Genomic DNA, 20,232 nt, shown 5'->3' on the forward strand with positions numbered 1-20,232 from the left:
ATTTTCCATACTGATCTCACCAATAAGTCTTTGTGTGTGTTTGATTTCGTGGGCTCGTGTAACATGAGAAGCTTCTAAAATATGCACCTTTTAAGGACATTGTACTTGTCATCGATGCAAGGGTTTATCAAAGGCCTTACCAGACAGAGCTCTGACTGATTGACTTGGAGGCCTCTTGCTAAGAGTATTCTTCTGTTTCTGATTGTGAGGACAAAGGTGGAGTAGAAAGACTCCACTCCTCTGTCATTGACTGCGCAGTGAGAATTCGACTTGGTCAAAAGAGGCACCTGCTGTGACACTGAAAGGGTGAAAGGGTCGGCCTTCACGCTGTATTGATCTCGCTTTGGGATAGTCTGAGTAGACTATTCTTTTTTGTAAAAGTTAGAAACGAGACGGGAAAAAGCTATGCACACGGGGCTTAGGGTCTGAGAGTGTAGTTAGACATTATGACAAAACAAAACAGCAGCACATTAACAGAAAGAGTCAGGTGACAGTGATCGGGATGAGCAGCGGGGAGCCCGTGCGGCTCAGAGCGAAGCTCTCAGATCTGGCTCACGCTGGCTGCCTCAGCTGAAAGTGTGTCATAAGAAAGCTAGGCTAATGCACCATGTTAATGTTGCTTCAGTGCGTTGCTGCAGCATTCAGCACTTACTGTTACTGTCAGCACAAGTCATGCCCTGAAAACCAAAGTTATGTGTGTAACAATGAAGAGCTCAGCTTATATAGATGAGCAAACAAGGGTTGCTGGAAAATCAGAACTGCCTTCGCCTATAATCACTGCTTCTATAGAAATAGTTTTTTTTTCCTGTGCAGATAAATTCCTGAGGTCAGCAAAAGAAAAGCTCTGGGCAGACTGACAATAATAGCACCAGTATCACTCTGATGAAAGGAACTGATTACAATAAATCTTGTTATGAGCAACGCTACTAACGGGGACGTATTATGCAGAATTGACTATTTCCTCGTTTCTGTACTTCCATTTGGGTCTCACTGTTTCTAGAAACAGTCCAAGCACTTAAAAAGAACAACCATCCATTTTCTGGCACTAAGTTAATTTTGTTTGGTGTCTGGAAAATGAGCCATTTCAAAAATCTCAGTCACAGTCGGCGGCACCGCCCCGTTAGGGACTTCAAGCCCAAGAACACTGTACCAGATGTCAAACATGAAGATACTGTACTTGCACCACGATAAGGCTCTGTTGCAAAAGGACAATCACAAAAATCAAACTGGTTGTATGCTATGCAAAGATGAATATTAAGTTGTATGAATTTTCTTCCCAAATCCCCAACTTCAACATCATTAAAAATATTTAAACTTCCCCTCTGCAAAGAAACCAAACAAGTGAAATGAGCTCAAGTTTCTTAAAGATCCCACCAGAATTATGCTAGAAGCTTGCTAAATATGCTGTTTAAATTAAAAGATCTAAATGAGATTTACACAAACGACGAGTCAGAACTGTAGTTTCTCCTTCATTTTTTATCACATATTTGGTTTACAGTCTTTTTAATTGTTGCCGCAGGTATGTCAAAAGTTGCTATAATGCTTTTCAATGGCTTGTTCAGAAAACCTATTAGATCGTAGAAGTTATCTTTTCAACAGCATCACAACCTTCCTCAGGAGGGAATCTGTTTGAAATGTACAGACATTTGCCACAGAACATTTATTTTGTTTCCCACCACACCAGTCTGCAATATTAATGGGACAACAGGAAACAACTATTAGGTGTTTTCCCCCTAGGCATTAAAAAAAGCAGATATGAAACCACTCCTGGAAAAGAACGATCTGGACAAGTCACCACTGCAGAATTACAGACCAATCTCCAACCTTCAACTCATCAACAAGGTTATTGGAGAAAGCTGTTTCAAATACATTTTTACAAATGAAGAACTGCTTTGATATCTAAGTGTTTTCACTGCAGGGGTAATAAACAAATGAATAAAATACAAAGAGAAAGATCTTAAAAACATTTTTATTAAATCATAAAAATACTACTGTATTGAGTCAAACTACTGTATGTCTCTGTTATGTGATAATGACATGTAAAAGTCACATTATGTAACAGGAAAAAAGGCTTCTGCTTGACTGCTGTATAACGTTGTTGTCTGGAGAGTTACTGCCTCTGGAAGCATTTTTCTAATCTCATCTCTGGTTTTTAATTAGAATTCTTTATCTATAAAGATATGACAATTTGTTGTCTCCGAAATTTAATTGATGTTGCAAACAAAGAAAGCTCTCGTCGAGACAACAGGGAGCAATGAAGACGGCGAGACATATCTCCAAACAACTATCTTATTGACCATCTTTTGGAAGTCAAATAACTTCGCTTGTCTGTACAATCAGATGAAACAACTTTCTATTTTCAAACACAAATTACCTCAGTCTATGCTTTCACTTCAGCAGTGAAAGCAATTGGTTCTTCCATTTTGCTCACTTTGAAACACATTGCCTTTCAAACGTGGTCCTCACCCTTGAACTTTTTTACATTTTGTTACAAACACAAGCTTTGTTGACAGATTCTCCCACCTGAGCTCTGGATCTCAGCAACTCCTCCAGGGTTACCATGGCTCTCTTTGGTGCTTCTGTGATTAAAGCTCGCCTTATCCTTGACTTTCCATTCTATGCATGGACACGCCTTGGCTGGTTTAAAGCAACGCCATAGTATGTTCATTTTCGGATGATAGATTAAAGAGTGCTTCACAAGATGTTCAAAGTTAGGGCTATTGTTTTGTAACCTAAACCCACTTTATACATCTCCACAACTTTTCCCCTGATCTTTCTACTTTGTTTCTTGACTTAATGAGGCTTTTTGTTCACTAATTTCCTCTAGCAAACCTCAAAGGCCTTCATGGAACAGCTGGATTTATACTGAGAATAAATTATATTATATTTGGAATATAATACTGGAACTATATTTATAGTTGTGGTTGTATAGTATATTTATAGTTGTGGTTGTTTGTGTTAAAGCAGAAGGAAAACACTTTCATAATGTTTGGAGCTGAAAAGATCTCTTTCTTTTGCAGAACTTCCCACCGGTAAACCTGCTGCTCCGTCACCTCAGTAAGAAACTCCTGGTCTGCTCTAAGAAGGTAAGTTTGTCTTTCTTCCACCATTAGGAGACTGATGACCTGTGTACATTTGGCACTGTGTTTAGCTGTACCAGATATAGTGCTTCATTTTGTTGTTAAATGCATGGAAGCGTCCGAGCTACCAAAAGGCTCGGTTCACAAGCCACAGAAGCTAACTCCTTGCCTTGACCTTGTCTACTCTGAACAGCGATAAATCCTGAAGGCAAATGGGTTGAATGAGGCTGTCAAACAAAAAGACAAAAGCTGTGGGAGGCACAGCTATCTGTCCTTTGTACAGGCTATGAGATCCCAGGGGGCTAGTGTTTTCTAAGGCCAAAAACTGACCAGAATAGAAATGTCAGCCCATCTTCAAGACGAACACTAAGTGTGAGATGAGCGTAGTAGGTTTATTAGCGTTGTGTTGACGTGGCATGGATGAAGGAGCATGTTTTGTCATGCAGATGCATGCACAACGTTGGCCGCAGGCAGAGAGAGATGATGGAACATGGTCGCAGCGCTCCGAGGGGGCTTCCCTGAGGTGTGACACGCAGCTCGTGATTTTCACACTGGATTCATTTCATAATAAGCACAAATCTCAGCTGAGATGCTATCTATAGGGACAGGCTGTCACTCACGATGTAGAGAAAATACTTCATATGCAGCACGCCCACAGAAGATGTAGAGATGGGGGGGAAAAAATCCAAGAGATGGAAAAGATTGTGACGACTGAAAATAAAGTAAGAGTCAAATAGGTAAAGTTGCTTCTTTTGTTCTTTGAAAGTGAAGACAGAAAACGAGATGTGCAACTACATATATATACATATAAATATATCTATATATAAAAAACACATTTAAATTTGCAGTGACAGTGATAGATCCTGCTTGGATTTTCTTTTCAAAGAAACAATTCGATATTCTTTTCACAGTGGTTGCATTAATGATTTTCTTTTTTTCTTCCTCTTTTTGCTTTTCTGAGATGCTTCTTGCACACAGAAAACAGCGATTCATTCGTCAAGCAAGACTGAAAGCAAAGGTGAAATGTTGAAACACTACTGTCTGTTATAACCTGGGTATATTTAAAAGTAACATTTAGAAATACAGCTTCGCTAGACAGCTGAGCACATGCTGTCGATCATCTAAGCTAACAATATCATGTACAGTGCATCTGAAAAGTATTCACAGCGCTACACTTAATGAAATTAATATATTTCCTTAAAATTATACAGACATAGACTTATTTCGATATGCAAATTTCACGAATGTTTAGCAGCCTCCTCAAATGTAATTTTTCACCTCTTGTCAATAAAACCGGAGAGGACTTGTTGTGACAGCAGGTCTTACATGCTGCAACTCTCTTGCAGGCTGGATCAGCACCATTAAAATGGTTATTTTACCAAACTTTCTACACCTCTTTCAAATAATATCAGTTTTTCTCCATAAATAACTTTTTTAACAGCTATAAGTGATGGACATCATGGTCAAACAACTATTGGTTTCATCAGAATACAGGAAATGTGTCCAAAGTGAGGGTCTTTTTTTCCTGTGTGAGTTTAAAAACTGCATCTGGCTTTCTGTTGCTTTCCTATGTTTCATTAGCAGTAGACTTAATCATGCACTCTAATATTAATCAGTAGTTATGCATAATCTGTATACAGGCCTGTAGTTTTGCACAGAAACTGTGTTTATATGTGTGTGGACAAAAAAGTCAAATGACTGAGGTATTATTCAGCAAAGGTGAGGCATGACTTTTATTTGCACTGTTAAACTCAGACTGGTTTACTGTGAACACATACTTTAAAGTCTTCAGCTTTCTTCCTTAGAGAAATACCTCTCCACTGTTATGGCCACTGGGAGTTTCCATATTGGTGCTGTTTATTAGATTTTAGTCTGTGTTTTTTTCACTGCTTGAAAGTTATTCAATACTTAATGTCAGGCAGACGTGATGTGCCGGTAGCGATGATCTCATCGACTTTGTTCAACCCAAAATCTCTTTTCTTAGTGAGAGTCATGGCTAGAAAGACTACTTTGAACTAACTGTGTGGTCATTTCTTTTCTCTTTTTTTAAATGCAGAGGACATTGCATTTTGGGGATATTTGTGCCTTGCGGCCTAAAGAAGTTTCTAGAAGCATGGATTTAAATGGGCTTGAAGCCAAATCTTTATAAAAAGAAATATAGTCTGGTTAGAGTTGTTGCTATCAAGTGCTTTCCTGCCACGAAAAGTTAAAAGATTTAAATAGCATTCATGCATTATTTTATTTATGGATTTTTGTTTTTTCCATTTATAAAAAGAAGAGCAATTTCTCATTTATACATAAACAAATTTGTTACAAACAAGTGGCTAAAACCCATCTCAGCAAGATACCTCAGAACCACAGGATTTTGTTGACGTATCATTGCACTGTCATTCTGTATACGAGCTTATTGCTGTCATTTGGTGCACATGCCGCCATCTGTGTATTCTCTGTGTGTTGGTATGTGCACTCTTTCTGCTGCATGTAGGCATTGCACTGACATGGTTTAATCCTATGTGGGGCTTACTGGATACAAATCCCTTCTAAAGCTTTTAAAGCTTCTGCCTTTTCATTTGCCACTCTTTCTCGGTGACTCTCATCTGTCCATCAGGCAGCTAAGGTGACCGCAGCATTTCTCTCCATTTCACCCACTTATGTGACACACAGTATTTTTTTCTACCACATGTCAAGAAAAGAGTTTGTTGCTTTAACTTTAAAACAAAGACCTATTTGTTTGTGTTGGAGATGCAGATGCTATGTATTCCTTTTATATATGCCTTGTGTTGTGATACCTGATCCTGTCATGGCCTTTGTTGTGCCATGTGTAACAATTCAACATCCTGACTGTCCTCTACTAAGGACAGCACAACATTTTCTCATTTTTCTTTGGTATTGGACTCACTAGTAAAGTATCTGACAAATACGAATGATTAATTTTGTAAGACAAAACAATATTTTCCTTTCATAACTACCAACATACTGGCTCATTTGATTAATTCAAACTAGATAATAAAAACGTATCAATTTGCTGCTATGTAAACCAATTAGCAGCAGCAAAACCAAGCAGTTCACTAAAACAGATAAAACTCAAATTAATAACAACACAACACAAAAAAAGAAAGACATAAACATAGTGGAGTAATATATAATACCAAAACTTAAATTCTCAGTAACTAACTATCTAAAAAGCTTCAGACAGGAAGCCGTGCAGCAGTCTGGTGGTTCTGGTTTTGTTGTTGCACCGCTATTTACCCAATGGAAGCAAATCGCAATCGTTATCAAGAGGGTGTGAGGAGTCTCTGATGATTTCCAGCTTTGAAATGGATCCTGATGGTCGGGGCATGCCAACGACACTTATGGCTTCCTCTCATTAGCCTCTGCAGGGCCCTGTTTGTTGTTTTCCCTCCGGTCTGCAGAGTTTTGTGAAGAGGCGGGTAGGGAGTGATGCTTGTGTCGGTTTGCTCAGAAAGTGTAGTCTCTGCTGAGTCAAGTGCTGCACTTTGACCAGCTGAGATCTTCACAGTATTAAGTGTCGTCCACTGTCTTTACTACAAGATCAGTGATGCCGGGAGTTTATATTTTTATGTCATGAACTTAAGAGGTCACTGACCAGCTCCTTTCTTTTTCCTCCACACTAAACAACGTGACGTTGTTTCTGCAGCAGGTATCTACTTTCCTCCATGTACAGTGATTCATCATTTCCAGGGTCGTAGCCCCACTCCTGTGGATTCAAACTTAATAATCCAGTCTCTTCTCATGTGTGTGGATGCACAGTTGAGCATTTTTGATTTATTGCAAGTGGTTTCATTGTCAAAATAGATAAGATTGCATGCCCATTACTGGTGCAAGAAAAATAACTACTTTAACAGGATTATTGTCGTCCAGAAAAACATGCTGGGCATATTCAAGTAAAAGAAGTAGTACTGCTGTATTAGCTTCTTGAATGGGAGGAGTTATCCAAACAATCCCCTACAATATTAATATTAGGGAATTAGGAAAATGAATCATTATTGAATGTTGTGACAACAATCTTTCATTTGATAAACCCAAACTTTCCTAGATACTAATTTTTTCCAAGAATAGAATATTTCTTCTTGTCTTTCTTAGCTCAGTAAGTGAGATCTACATGAAGTGAGGACAATGAAAGTCAATCCTAGTGGACAAATATTTTATTGGCAAGCAGAATTAAAATGCATGACACGTGAAACATAAAAGCCTACTAGATATTGCATCCAAACAGAACTTTACAACATTGCACCCATGAATATTATGAGGATGAATGCTATTTAATTTATTGTACCCCTCTAATTTATAAATGTCTTGACTGATTCTCCAAAGCGTCCTTGAAAAAGGACAAAAAAATAAATAAAAATAGGTTTTAAATAATGCAAAATATTACTAAAAGCAAGGCTGGATTACACTGTCCAATAATGATACTTAAAAATCATTATTATAAATCATTATTATCGTAGATTGATGGTTTCAATCTACGATGACAGCAGAAAAAGAAAACATTCAGCAGTTCAGATATGCCCTTTTCGTTTCATCTACTCAACATGACTTAGGTTAAGAGAAGATATTTAAATTATTTTATGTTCTCTTTTTCATTATTAAAATGTCTCAGAAGGTGAAGTCAGTGTTTCACTGATGCTCTTTGATGTGGATGTTACTGAAGGAAGAGAAATCAGGCTTTGCTATTTTCAGCATCACTGAGATGTGAGAAGCAACTATTAAAAGAAACTATTTTCTGCCACGTGTCGAGACAACTGGGTCTATATTGTCAAGGAATTACGCAATTAGACTGATAATTACAATTAGTTGTGAAAACCAAGGTAATTAGTTGTGCTAATTATGGTGTGGTTTTTTTGTTATTTTGAAACAAAATGTAGACAAATTCCTGATACAATCATAATGAAACATCTGCAGGTGATATATGTAATCAATCGCTGCATCCAGGGTCCTAATCTGCAGATCCTTTTGTCCTGACTGATGTTCAAATCAAAACAGAAAGCTAAAACACCGAGGAACAAAGTAAATACTAACATGTCTACACAACAAAGTAAGGATACACCGAGAACAAAATACCACAAACTGGGGCTAAAGCGGCAAAAAGAAAAAAGAAATCTCAAATTTTAACAGACTTTGAAAATCCAGAAATTTAATATTTTCTAGATTTCAACTTCAAAGCCTAAACAGACTACACTTCCATTAGAAGTTTGCTTCTCTCACTAATTTAAATAATCAAAATGACTAAAAAAAAAAGCACATATAAGGCTTTTGTTGCCCAGACCACAAAGTTCTGATTTTAACCTGAACTTTGCGGCCTGGATTTGGATGAGGCTCTTTGGTATTTTTTGTAAACATGTTTTCCTGAGCTGTTTTCCATCATAATCGAGTATTTGTGAAAGACATAGATGGAGTGTCATATTCCATAGACCACTTCCCTTCCCGCTGATACACATTTGCTTACGTCATCTTCCAGGAAACTGCTGCATTCTGCTCTCTTTGTAATAGATACACCTGTTCTGTTCCTCTAATTTTCTCAATATCTCTTATTTTTCCCCCCCCCTTCAACTCAACAGCTCCCTCCTCCCGCACTAGTATGCATAATTCAACAGGGAGCAGAGCTTTTGCTGCATGCAATGGCGGGAAGCTGAGCTGTATAGGGGAACTCTACAACATAACATCTAAGAGCTGATGCTCAGCAGAAGACACAATCTGTCATTTTACTCCTTCCCTTTGAGTATCTCTTGCCGACATCCCACTTTTGCAAGCACCTCTTTGTTTCTATCCTGAACTTTTCCTTTATCGTTCTTACTTCCTCCTCTCCAATGTGACGAATGCCCTTCTTTCTCCCCTCTTTATATCGGGTGACTGCTCTCTGTTTCCCTGTCCAGTCTGTTTGGCCATCTGGTCTTCTGTCCTGAGCCTCGTGTCGATCTGCAGTATCTGTGCTTTCTGAATCCATTTGACAAGATTAATACAGTAGACCTCAAACCAATATAAGCTGCTCACTCCGATATTCCCTGCTCACAGGGAGGAGCATAGTTTAGTTTTGGCCTTGAGCTGAGAAGTTTGCTCAGATTTTCTTTAACTTTTATATTTCAAATGAGTCGGAAGAATGATACATTTTTAAAGAGAAACTTTTTAACGTAAAAGACAGTGACATCCCAAGACATACATGTTGAATCACTCAAATGTAATGGTCCTTAAAAACAGAACCATTTTATTTTGAGTCAGATACAGAACAAGCCCCTGGGGGAGTTTCCCATGGGTTGCATCATATCCTTTTAAATTGTTGCTGTTGTCTTGAAAGCAAAAGTTTCCCATCTTGCCTCTCAAACTAGGGAGCTGTTGGATGGTTTAACAACTCCCAGTGTTGAGAGCTGTAAAACCAGTTAGTGAAATGACACAGTTTTAATCATTTAACGTCTGTGAGTATTGTATTTGAGTATAAAAATTTTCATCCCCAAAGAGGTCCAGTTTTCCTGCCACTATAACTGGCTGAATTTAATTTTTTTAATTTTAATTTTTCAATGAACCATTACTTAAAACAAAATGCAGTATTTTTCTAACCAAAACTTACACTAGTTTCTCAAAATGGTGTTTTTGTGATGTTCAAAATTGTTGTAGCCCCTCTTACTAAGTCTTCTCAGAGGCTTAATAAGAAAAGTCTTAAGACTTCCCTTATTTGAAGTCTTTAGTAAGAGACAAATTACAACTCTGTACAAGTTAATCCATTTTCTTCTTTTATCTTGAATCATATAATTCTTCATAATAAAGTCAAAAGGTCAAACTGAGTATGCAACTGATGTTATATCTTAAATAACTACATGTGCGAAAATATCTACATTGTGCAAAGCATATCATAGCACACTGTGTTGATGTCATGACCTGATATTAACCAAAAATCTGCTGTCGATTGGCTGATCAACTCTTGATGAGTTGGCGTGGGCGGAGGAGCAGCACCGCTGCAAGATCTGTCTTTATGACCAGATTTAGAAAGGAATAAAACGTTTGTCGAATCATAGAGCTGCACCAGATGAACTCAATCAGGGCTCTTCTCACTCATAAATAATCAAGTTAGAGATATGAAGCTACTGGCCTTCTAGACTCTGCTGGCCAGCTCAAAAGAGCTGTCCTTTGTCCAGATATGTCTCAGACCAAAACAGATTATCCAAAACATATCCATGGGCTGAGCATCCGATGCTACAAACCTATCTAGAACTTTCCTAAACTGTTCTAAGGTGATGATTAAATAAATACATCCAAAATCTAAGTGAACCATTTGCACACCTCTTGCCCCGTCTTGAGATTCAAAAAGATATGTCAAAATTATTGTGAGGTCTTACAACTTTTAGTTAAGCCCTTCAAAATAACCTTCTTGTAGCACCAAAGAATTAAGTATTTCATTACTTTTAGAGTTTCCAGTTTAATTCTTGTAGCGCAAGTCCTGTTTTCATTCTAACTCTCAGACATTTAGTCTTATGTTATTTACTGTTGACCTCAAAATCACTCATTGCCCTTGCAGGAGTAAAAGTCATTTTTCAAAGTCCCCAACATGCTTCTTCCAACTATAATTACCAATGAAATTGTTGAGTGGTTCGATCACAGCCCTCTAATGATTGCAGTACTGGCAAAAAGCGCTTTCAACCGCAAAGATTTTTAGCCCATCATCAAAGGTAAATGATGAAAAATACAAGTGGAAGCATGAAAAGCTCATCAGCAATAATTTTCACTATGTCATTTTCGTCCACATATAATTACACCAGGTCATTTTTGTTTCTTCTAAAAGGTACTTAGGTTGTTTTATGTTTTGAGAGATGCTTATCTCATTTTCTATTAAAACAAATGTATTGGTTGAATAAAAATTTGTAAATCTAATAGCTGAAGTTTCATAAATAATTTGGGTTTTCACTATATTGATTTTTGTTATGTATTTAGGCCTGATCTTTTTTTCTTTTTCTTTAGCAACAGGTAAGCAACTCTAATTATTAGTCATGGCATTTTGCCCTCTACATTGATTAATAATACATTAAACAGTAAGATTTTCTGTTAAGTGTGATTTAAAAAAAATTTGATCACGATTTAGATAAAACTGATCTTAAAGAGGAAGCCATTAGATTCTGAAAAGTGCAACAAGTTGAAATGTTGACATTAAAAGTTCTTTAAAAAACAAAAAGCAGAATACCACTAAGTGTGTTTGAATAATTTAATAATGATGCACCTCTGGCAGCATGCTGTAAACTTTTCTATTCAGTATGGACAGTGTAATAAACCCACTTTTAACTCAGCCTGCCACATGGACTACCATCAAGGAAATGTTGTGTTTATAAAGCCAATTATATCTTTCACATAACCAAAAACATCAAATTGTATTTGCTTCCTATGGTTGTTTACAATTTTACAGATGTCCAGTGTTTCTGCTGGCTAATTAAACAGCTTTCTTAATAATAATAATTTAAATAAGAATATACAAAAGCTGCCGATGCATAAATTAATTTGTTTCTCACCCACTACAGCCCTTGTTCTGACAAGAGCTAATTGCAGCTTGAGTCTGAGCAGAATTTATTTTATGATTTATTTGGTGTCCTTGCTGAGGCAGAGATGATCTGTTTCCTGTGAGTGAAAGAGTTCACGTCAACTTAACGGCAGTCATCCAGTTATTATGTAATTATCAGGCAGGAGCTTGCTTGAGCTATGAAAAATAGTCCAATTTCCCTCTTCTAAAGCACCTAATAAGGAAGACAAAGGATTTGGGGTTATTAAAGGAGCAGCATTATGTATTTTCGAGGCACATAGAGCCAATTTATAGCACAGTCAAGTAACTGTTACCGTCCACCAATGTTATTTGTGTCAAAAATAAAAGAAATATGACTTCCATTTGAGGCCTTGAAATTGGCCTCTTTCTCTTTAAGAAATTCATACTTCCTGCATCATCACTACAACACTTCTACTACTGTGTACTTGATAAAGTGCTATTCAAGTACTGACCATTTACTACATGTGAGATGGTATCAAGGTAACTCAGAAAACCAGAGCTGAATTCCTGTGTTCATCCTGAGTTTGGTTAGTGATCTATTTCCTGGGATGTCCCCAGCATTGATAAAGTCAATGGTTCTTATTGGACAGAGAAGGTACTTTCCTCCTATATCTGATATTACCATCCAAGAAAATAATCTCACCACTCGATCACCACTCGATCACAAAGTGTTGCTAGTAGTTAGCAACACTTTTTGCCTTATTGACCCATTCATGTTTAAATTAACTCCACTGCCACATTATATTAGGCTAGACATGGCTTTATAGTTTTTGTCAGAACACAGTTGTCTCCCTGGTGTCAGTTTTTAGAAAGCTTTTAAAAATACCACTTGCCCCTCAAATAAAGTAGGACATGAAAAGTGACCCAGTAGTGTCACTATGCAGTCCTGATTTCCAACAGAGCAACATTTCATTATCCTCATGGTGCCTCATGTGTTCGCTCTTGTCTCAAAACTGTGTGTCAAGCAGTTTTTGTCTTTTTTTTATGGTTCTTCCTAGAAGAGAATAATAATAATAAACATTTGGAAGACGTCATGCACTGGTAATCCTTCAGAACGAATAATGGGTTCAGATTAAGCCCCCGCAGCTGCCATGCAAGGCTAACTTTAGCTTTATCAGCATGTCACTTCTGAAGAGCTTTTTAAATAAAGAAGCTTATCAAAAAGTGCATAGCTAATACATTTCATCACTTTGCATCAGATTGCTTTGCATTAATGCTGGATATGAAGAAGCTCATCCACAACTGTAATCAACAAGCACATTTGCTAAGAGTCTTGCACATATCAGTCTTCTTTCTGAGGCTGTTTTTATTGCAATAAGGCTAATGGACTAAAATGGTAAATAGATCCTGGAAGGGCTGGGAGGAGATGGGATTAAGGCCGCATCAACTGGGGGCAGCTAAAGCTTTTGCATCATCAACACGTCACTCGAGGATGTCGGCATGTCAAGCAATGTGAAAAGCTTTTGAAAAAAGCTCCTGACCACGCTATCCTGCTTAGAGTTTCTCTGTTTCTCATCATGTCAAAATCACATGCTCATCAAAAAAATGATGCTGACTGATTTATCAAACTAAAAGCGACGCATCACAGTCCTCTGTCTTCCCTTTTTACACTTTCCAAAATCATCTAAATTTCCATCCCTGTAGGACTTCATCATGTTTTCTCCCTCTCGGCCTCCAAACTGAACCCGTCGCATCCCTCCCAGTAACACACAGCACTCGCTGTGGGCCCATCAGAATGGCAAGTTTGAGCCTTTCCGGAACTGCAACACGTGACTGCGTCTGGTTTAGGGGTTTAAAACCACATGCTGTCTGCTCCAAATCTGGCTTTAGATAGTTGGACGGATGGAAAGTTTAATACGATGGAAGGATGATGCATGTAAAAAAAAAAAAAAGGGAGCTAAAGTGAATGAGTATGGCAAATTTTTGTTTGTTTTCTTTGTATCTTTCTAAGCCACAGTTGACCATGACCTTCTGTGGTCTGTTGCATGGGACTAAAGAAGCACATCTGGTATTTTTATGTGTGTGTGTGTGTGTGTGTGTGTGTGTGCGTGTGTGTGTGTGTGTGTGTGTCGGGTTTTTTTTGTTTGTTTTGTCTTTTTTTATTTTTGGGTTTGTGTGTGAGTTAAGCATCCCATCTGGCCAAAGACACACAAAAAAAGGCTGAGGCCTAAAGCAGACTGCGAGAAGATGGTGTTGCTCATGTTTTTGAAGATGCTCACATCTGTTAAAGACCAAAGAAAATAAACAACAGCCCAAATGCAAATACGTCACATTTGATGAGTCCAGCTTGTCTTAAAGGGACTCGTCTGCATTTTAACTTTGCATGTCCTCGTGTATCAGTTCTAAAATGATACATCTTACACAGCTGGATGCATCACTTTGGCCTGAAGCAGGCGGCCTACCCTGAGGAAAAGAACAGCAAAAAATTTTCAAACAAAAGCACAGACATGTGTGCTCTGTTTGTGCTATAGGCTGGAAAACTCGGCTCCTGATTAATAAATGCACCCTCTCCTTTCCCCTGTGTATCCTCCTCATATTAAATGTTAGAATGTTAAACATTTCTTTTCTTGTCAAAGTCAAAGTTTACTTATATAGCACATTTACAACAGCCTCAGCTGACGGTTGTGTGTTGTCTTGTAAAGCCGATGTCTAGTTGTTGCCATAAGCGTTAAGTACCTTTAGCCCATGTTAATGAACAGCCGTCTCTGTCACAGAAGCAGGAAAAAGTCGGTGCACAGTCATTCGTCTTCCTGGTGAATGACGTCATTGAGAAGGTTTAAAGTAATCGAGGGGATAAAGAGGGCGGTTTAGATGCTTTTAAATGTTACGACTGTTTTATTTAATTAATCTGATTATGTGTGATTAAGAGCATACAGGATTTTTGTCTCTATATGTACACTTGTTTTCTTGGTATGGCTTTGTGTTTGCTAACACACATGGCATTAAACATCTTCATAAATATTTCAAATGCCTAAAGCTATGGAGAAAATCCATACACAGAGATTTTACTCTCAAGTTCCATCAGTTTTACTACACATTAGAGCACGCCTACACTGTACACGATACAACCGTGCTATACATGTTGTGATGCTCTGCATTATGAATTCATTTTCTTCTCATTTTGAAGGAAAGTTTTAAATTTTATAAATTAGCTAACGTTGGTTTGTTTTGATTTGCTTCTCAAACATAACAATTCTGGATTTGTCTGCAGATTGAATTGGTTTATTGTTAGAAGAGTAAATGTATCATGGTGAGGTGTCTTTGAACCTCACCATGAGGTGAGGGGCCTCATGCAGAGGGGCTGAGGAGTTGATGGTAGATTTATCTATAGATTTTTTTTAACAGGTTGCCTACTCCATTTTCTGCTCCAGATTGGACTAAAAAAAAGGATGTTAAGTGTTTCCATATTTGAGATTTAAAGAGTGACAATGTCAGTTTGCAAGGAGCTCTTCTTCTTTGCTCCATATCAGCCTATGTGCAGTTTATTTATCCTTGTAATGCTTAAGGATTGTATGAGCTACTTGTTCCCTTCTCCCGATTGTCACAACCTTCTCAAAAAAAGGAGGCATGCCATTTTTTTTTTATGCCAGCTCAGAGGAATCGAGCTAAGTGCTCACACCAAGAAGGAGAGTGTGGTTCTTTTGCAGCAGTTGTACTCTGTCTGATCTCTTTGCTTACAGTTTTTCCTTTTTCGCTGCTATTTCACTGAATGACCGCCATCAGTGCTGACTTTGGACCTTCCCAATAGGTGCCAAGACAAGACAGTTCCCCTCATCTCCAGTCTCCCTGCCCCCAGCAGAGGCACACTGTGTACTTGGCACAGGAAGCGGTGCTATCACATTTTGTGTCACAGCCGCACAGTTATATTAAATGTGCGACGAGACCGAGCAGTCTGGGAAATATGAGTCAGGCTTTGGTTTTGAAAACTCTGCAAAAAAAAAAAAAAAAAATCATCTCATCCTTGTTGAGCAGGAGCTTCAGAGAATATTTCTCTCATTTTATCTGCTGCAGTAAAAATAGAAAGGAAGAATAAGATGTCAAAATATGCTGCTGAGCTTACCTACGCCTCCTTGTTGGTTAAGTCTTGCCCTCAGCTGAGGCAGAAAGACGTCCCAGCCATACAAAATGTGTTTCTTGATGTTTCATTAAGGGTTTATTTTTATCCTCCTCCGTTTCTTCTCTTTTTCCTTCCATGCTAATCCATTATTCTTCACATCCTCAGAGCAGTTTATCTGAGGGCACAGAAATAGCAAAAATATTTCTGCAAAACAAATAAGTGAAAAGTGAAAATAAGTGGCAAAAAGTTGCAGGGCCCGCTGTTCTATTTAAGCGATGACTGACTTAAATCTATTAATAAAAAATAAATTATTAAAAGTGGTCTACAATAGCAGTCTATGCTTGACTTTTGTACACTAGTTCTGAATTTCTTATAAGTGTTAGAGACAATAAGATCCACTCTTCTTGTCAGTAGTGTGCAGAAAGTTTGTACATTTGTTATGTAGAAGTTGTTAGAATAAAGTCGGTAGATCAAGTTGTCAAATGAATATATTATACGCCTGTCGCTCCACTGCACATCTCCCATGTGTTTCTATCATGCAAAACTAAGTTAATTAGTCAAGCATCACATGTATTACTCAAGTGTAATTTGATCCCCACCAAAGTCAGGCTGCCAGATTTCTTCTTTTTTTTTTCTTTTACTTGGATACGCAGAACACTACTTGGCTAATAAGCATCACTTTTCTGTAAGCTGATCTGAGTTCTCATTAAATCAACCAAAACACAGAGCTCAAATAGAATGTTCAACTCTCGGTTTATATAAGAATCCCCTAAAGTCATTTCTGCTTTATAGAATAAACTCAGACTCGTACTGTGAGGTACATTTCCATTTAAGAAATACAGCAGAAGCAAATCAGGTTTGCTTAATCCAAAGTCAGTCAGCACGGCGGACTGGGAGCTTCCCCTCTTCCTCTGAAAGCAGCTGTGGTAAAGACGTAAGCTTCTCAATTAGCTTGAGATTGGTTTGAGTGAGTCAGGCTCATGTAATAATGTCAAAGTGGTTAAGCCCCCGGGCATCTTTAAAGAGCTTTCAGCTGCCACACAGCGAAGAGGGAGGAGGGGGAGGAGGAGGAGGAGCAGGAGAGGATTGAAGGAAGCAGAGAGTGACACAGAGATCTTTTTTCGGAACAACTAGTAGATGGAGAGGGCGGGGGGAAGCTATCTTATTAGGTTAAAGTGACACACAGTGGCAATTAAGTATGTGCAAATAGTGAGGACAGGAAAAAAAAAAAGAAAAAAGGAGGAAGTGAGTGATCTCACACCAGCAAACACACGGCTCAGAGTCAGAGATGAGTAAGCTTTATTTTCATGGATTTACCGATGCCTGAATGCCTCTGAAGCCCTCGGTGAAAATACGGTGATATTTCCAGCTCTTCAAAGGAATTTCCCTTCTGCTTCTGGGTTACATTAGAGAGAGTTGGGTTGTTATGGGCGACGTATTGAACTCTACTTTGGCATTTTTAATGTGTTGAATGAAAAGTGTGGGTACAGTAAGTAAGGAAGCTGACATGTTCAGCGGAGAGGTTTACTTCTAAAGCTTCTGGTGCATTTTGGTGAGATAAAGAAGATAAAGATTATGTATCTAGCTTCAAATCTATACAACATGCATTACGCTTTTGTTCTGTCTGTGTTGTGGTAATTTTCATGTGAAATTAATACATTTTGCCCCTGCAACTTCAGATAATTATTGCGATACGATGCCTTTGGCTGCACAGATTTGTTTTTGTCAAGGCTAAAAGTGAAACTGTTCTAAAATGGAGACATTTTGCCCTGCAGATTTGGTGTGCATTATGTAAATTAGTGCTCATAGTGTTTAGTCTTATCATGCTGATTGCTTTTTTTCAGCCAGGGTAATTGCACATCTCTCACCTGTGAATTCTCAGGATTAGCCAGACTCACATGAGATGTGCACAGCTGTGTAATAATCAGCCATCAAGGTCAGAGAGCACGAGGGAGAAAGACAGCACCCTATCCTCATCTTGTTTTCTCCTTGAATCAGTTAAATCATCCCTCATCTCAGCTACAGAACGCTTCTTCTGACAAATTTGATAATCAGTGAATCTCTTACTGTCGTCCCACGGCTGATTTACGGACTCTGAAATTGGCTTCTGGAAGACGGGGGTTGAGGCCGACTCTCCCCTAAGTGAGGTTACACACTTGAGGACGACTGCGTTCAGATTGATCTCTGTCCCCTCCACTGGGTACTCTGCTATTAATCAATAGCATAGCTTTCTTCGTCATGGCTGGACAATTAAGACCACAGGATCTGCATCCAGAATCTTGTGATGAGCAGCAAGATTCTTTAACGATTTTTCCGAGTTAAAGCTTTAAAATCCTACATCTACTTAGACCAAAAATCATTAATATATTTCATGACTGTTTACCTGTGTTGTCAAGCATCAACCACAGCATTTTAAGTAGTTTTGTGGGAAAAGCATTACCAAAACATGAAGGGCAGGAACTATGATATGTCTGACACAAAGCCAAAGTGTGCGCTAGCCAACAGAAATATCTGTTTTGTATTTAAAGTGACAAGAGGCTGTAAAACAGCTCATTCTGACAGGAACTCAAAATAGGCAGAACTGGCCCACTTGAAATCTTATCTGAGAATGAGTTTGTGCGAAAAATCTAATGAACGTTCTTTATGGCCCATTGATCTTTCCTAACCTGTTCAAGAAAGCATAAAAGGTCAGCTTTAGGCAATGATAAGGAACACAAACAATTTGTTCATTTGTGATTAAAGCACAAAAACAAATAAAACCCAAAACTCAAACATCCCTGGATCACGACAGTTTGACTTCTGTAATTCACAAAGATAAAATTTGTTGTATAATGAATGTTTATCAATAAATTAAATGTCAATTTAATCAAATATGATTAACAAAGGCTTCACTTTGGATTTGTTGTAGCTGTTTTTAGATCAGAACTAAAGAGGCCTTTTGGATGAGAGACTGAATATCTTTAAACAAAAGAAGAAGTCCAGTTACTTTCAGCTTAGGACATATGATTGTCATATCCTGGATGAAAAAATTTTAATCAGCCTGTGTCCTTGAATTGGTGTAAAAAACTATTTCTGGTGTGATTACATTTTATCATTTTAGCTCATTATCTTATGAATTGCATTGTGATTTTCGCTGCAATTGAAAATAGCATATTCTTCCCTCTTATTTTTGAGTAGGTAACAACAGGAATCTCTGTCGAGATCAGCCTTCTTTGATTTCAAATGATAGTTAATCATATAACTTGTGATTAAAGGCATGCCGAATGCACTTTGTTCACTTACATTAAAAACCGTCACTTCGTTATAAATCACTTCTGAACCTGTTTTCAGCCTCAAAAAGGTTATTTTTATTCAAACTGGTTGATTTTGGTTAGCCGGTGCATTTAGTTTGTTGACGTAGTCAAACTAGCCACTGGGCATGCTTCATGCAAATGTCCTGGCTGGTGATGTTGACAAGGGTGAGAAGAAACTGCCAGCAAGGGCATTTGAAGCAGCTTTTGTGAGTTACTTTGTACCCACTTTAATAACACAAAAGCTGCAGGAGTGAAATGTAAAAACCCCGAGCATTGTTAGGTTTATCAAACGATCAGTTTTTGTTGTTGTTGTTGAGATACGCCATGACATGAAATCGACCTGGAGAAAATTAGATGCTCATGGCAAAACAACAGTTGTGCATCATTGATGAAGATCGGAGACACTTTTTGATTCAGCTAAAAGTCTGAAGACAGAGGAACGATAATTTCTAGAGGCCAAGTTATGGCTTGTCTTTTCTGTCACCTCAACTTTTTGCTACCTGATTTTTGGTGTTATGTGTTTTAAAGTGAGCTTCTAAATTTTTATGATCGTTTTTAGTTCCTACAAAGAGTCACCGGGTCTTAGATTTCTTATATCAACAGAGAATGGTGGGTACATTACCTGGGCAAAAGTTTTCACAGCAGCAGGAGTGCTGGGTAGCTAATTTGGTAGGGTGCAAATCAAGCTTTGATTGTAAGATTTGACCCTTCAATATTCTGATTTTGAGAAATGAAGGTACATTCAAAAATCATTAAAGGGCCTATTTAGTCTTTAGGCAGCTGTAAATAAGGCTAATCTGTACCTGTGGTTCTTAAACTGTGTCAAAAATGAAAAAGAGAGGACTAAAACTATTGATTTAAGTTTTTTATGAATAGGAAATATATAAATAAATTGAATTTAACAAAAGTCTTACAGACAAAATTAATGAACGCTCCCTATTTTATAGTTTTGGAATGAAGATGATCCAAGTAAGTTTGCATTCTACAAAAGGAGTGAAATGGCGCTACGACAGCATCAAAAACCAGAAGGCAGTTTTAGCCTCATTTTGTTTCACTCTTGTGGGACCAACAGAAAACAAGACTCCGCTGTTTAAGCAGGTTCAGTGTTAAGATTTTGTACTTAAATAACCAGAGTGTGACAAAAATAGAAGAAAACAGTTTTTCTTCCAACAAGGTTGTTTCCTAACCTGATAAAATGGAATAAAATATAGGTAACACAATAAATATAAATTTTATCCAGGGGCACGAATACTTTTTAGGGCA

General features: G+C 37.9%; 1 protein-coding gene across 7 annotated transcripts in view; it reads left to right on the plus strand.

Annotated features, from left to right (window-relative positions):
* The window catches only part of LOC102225261 (disks large-associated protein 4-like), a 116,920-nt gene that overhangs the window by 33,335 nt on the left and 63,353 nt on the right, over nucleotides 1–20,232 (plus strand). For all 7 annotated transcript variants that reach the window (XM_023324941.1, XM_023324937.1, XM_014468385.2 and 4 more), the window contains exon 2: nucleotides 3,021–3,086. The gene's annotated coding sequence lies outside the window, so the exon portion shown is untranslated. The remainder of the gene's footprint in view (nucleotides 1–3,020; nucleotides 3,087–20,232) is intronic.

This window comes from Xiphophorus maculatus, chromosome 20 (assembly GCF_002775205.1).
Source record: "Xiphophorus maculatus strain JP 163 A chromosome 20, X_maculatus-5.0-male, whole genome shotgun sequence".
NCBI classification, from domain to species: Eukaryota; Metazoa; Chordata; class Actinopteri; order Cyprinodontiformes; family Poeciliidae; genus Xiphophorus; species Xiphophorus maculatus.